Here is a 2,814-nt window from a genome sequence, read left to right as displayed (position 1 = left end):
GAAGTCAGAGGCATGTAACTTGTGATTGCTCCTATTTCAGTAACGCTGCTGTTGATCACTGGGTTCAAATGCTGTCATCCAGGGCCACGCAATAAAACATTTCTCATCAACTTTTCACCTAATACTTGTAGCAGCCTAGAACCATAGAACTGACAAAACGGTGACTTTTTAATCCTGTCATTTTCCTGGCATTGTTGTGGTATCCAACCTGGTGGCAGCTCTGGGCCACATGGGAAGAAGAGTTGTCTTGGGCCACATACTAAATACACAAACACTAAAACTGATGAGCAAAAGAAAAAAAAGGTTTCAAGTAAATTTACAGTTTTGTGTTGGGCCACATTCATAGCCGTCCTGGACTGCATGCAGCCTGCAGCTGGACACTTGAGTGAGAACTTTCCCTTATCAGGTTAACCTGACACATGAAGTCAGAAGAAATGTTTCCATTTCCCAGTTAGAAGTTTTCAAAATAATGGATTGGTACCCTACTAACCTCCAAAGGTGGCCGATATCTGTGTGTTTTTAGCTGTTCATCAGGACCTCATGAATTTGTATGTATTTCATGTTTTGGTCCACGCTTCTTTTTGGCGCTCTGTTCCAGCTTTGGCAGATGAAGTCCCTTCAAGGTGGCCCTGGGGGCCTTTTCACATGGTTTTACTCTGAGTGCTTCCTTGCTTGCAGACACACGGCCGTCCAGCCTCGTGTCGCCCTTCCCCTGCCCCTCCCAGTGGGGAGTCTGGGTGCTGGGGCGGGCCTTACAGCTGGGCTGTGATCGCTTCAATGGACAAGGCTGTGCAACAGGTGTTTTCAGAGAGAAAATTGGACTGCAGTGTTGTACTGGTTACTTCCGATTGAAACATACAATTACAGGATCTCTATGTGATTTTATTCGATTTCTTCTCTTGTGCTAAAAATCTTGGCTCTGAATTCCACTGACATAATGTTTGCTTTATCATATATACACACACACACACACATACAGAGTTTCAAATGACACCAATGTCATTACTAAAAATAAAAATATTGAGTGCAGCTTAAGATTTATTTACAGTTTTTTGGCCTGTAGGATATATTCCACTAGGAAAGCTCAGACAAAATGCTAGGCTTTAGTGTCACTTGAAGAAATTCCTCTAAGTGTGGTTAAACCTCCAACTTGATAGACAAATTTGTTTTAGCTTCAAGAATTGCTTCTTTATTTTATTTTTTCATGGAAAACATCGACAGGGTCCCAAAGCAAAGTATGAAACAAGATCTAGTTGCCTTCCCTGCCCAGCTCCCCACCCCAACCCCTGACGGAAGTGCTTGATTGGTTATTGGTGTAACTGATCTTCCATGGCATTAAAAAAAATAGAAGCAAATGCCTATCTGTTCACGTCTCCTGCTTTCAGAGGGAAGCTCCCCGAACTCTCCGACTCTGAAGGAATTCACCTATGCTTTCTTCTAGTTAACTAGAAGGCTGCATTTTTACAACTGGGTCTCTGATCCATTCAGATTTTATCCTTGTGCGCAGTGTGAGCAATGGATTTAATTGTATTTTCTTCCATATAGTTAACCACAATTTGTCTTAACACCATTTTTTAGTCTTTCTCTCTATCAATAAGGTGATCCCTTTATCACATACTAGATTTCTGAACTTCTCTATATGGTTTACAGCACATTATAACATCTAGAAGGGTTATCCCCCCCGCCCCCACTGTTCTTTTCCAGGGTTCTTCAGGCTATTATTATTTTTCCCAATACCTTTATACAGAAAAAAAAAGTCTTGTTTTATTGAATATAGTATGCTCTTCAAATGTACACATAAATACATATAAAATATATATAAATGAAGACATTTCTTAAGTGTTTTCTAGATAATATTCTGAAACCAATTCCCGCCCAGCTGTCTATAACCGGCTGCAGGAGAAAACAGCAGCTGCGTTGAGGCAGGCTTCCCCGAGGCTGCGGGCGCTGCTGGCCGCCTGCGGGCTCTGTGGCCGTCTGGCTGGCACAGGCGCACGAAACACTCAATAAAACATTCAGCAGTGGTCTTGCTGTGTCTGAAAATAAAGTGCCTCGTGCATTAACTTAGCAAAGATCAAAGAGCGTAATAGAGTTGATCCTGAGCGCCCACTGTATGTTCAGAACTGGGGCTTTCTCTGCCCGCTCAATTTTCATAAAATTACGTATGCCACAGCCTGAGGTCAAATTTAACCTTTAAAAAGAATTAGGACAATGCTTCTCAAATAAAGCAAGGTCAGTCGGAAAGTAAGTTCCACTGGACACCTGGGCACACCTTCTTCCTGAATCCCTTGGCCCACTCATGGCCGGGAACCCCGTTAACTACGCGAACCCAGAAACGCCCCTCCAAGGGCTGGGACCGGGCTCCCGGCACAGGAACCCCCCCAGACAAGAGGGAGCTGTTATTCATCCTGCAAAGAATAATGAAGAGAGACCGGAGGGGCTGTCAAATAGGAATAGTGCCTGGTCACCTGTACCACACACAGGTTTGAGTCTGGCCATCTAGAACACTAACTAAAAAATAAAGGCTATTTTTGTTCTAAAGGTAGAGAAATCTGGCATGTCTTGGCTCATGTTACCTTTTGCACTAAACTACTTAATGTGACAACTTAGATAAATTCACTGGGAAACTACCTGATGTGCCTCAGTATAATCTGTCTACATTGCCTACTCTTCTGCAGGTGGGAGAATGTTGAAAACAGAACATTCGGCCTTTTTGGCAGTTAATCAACGGTGATAACAACCTTACTTCTCCTAACCACCAGAAATTTCCTAATTAACTATTTTAAAAATGCAACAGTCAAAATCACTACACCA

The sequence above is a fragment of the Pteronotus mesoamericanus genome, unplaced genomic scaffold, assembly GCF_021234165.1.
Source record: "Pteronotus mesoamericanus isolate MK-2021 breed Mesoamerican mustached bat unplaced genomic scaffold, CSHL_Meso_final scaffold_533, whole genome shotgun sequence".
Taxonomy (NCBI): Eukaryota; Metazoa; Chordata; class Mammalia; order Chiroptera; family Mormoopidae; genus Pteronotus; species Pteronotus mesoamericanus.
The sequence above is the reverse complement of the archived record's forward strand: the minus strand, read 5'-3'. Positions refer to the sequence as shown.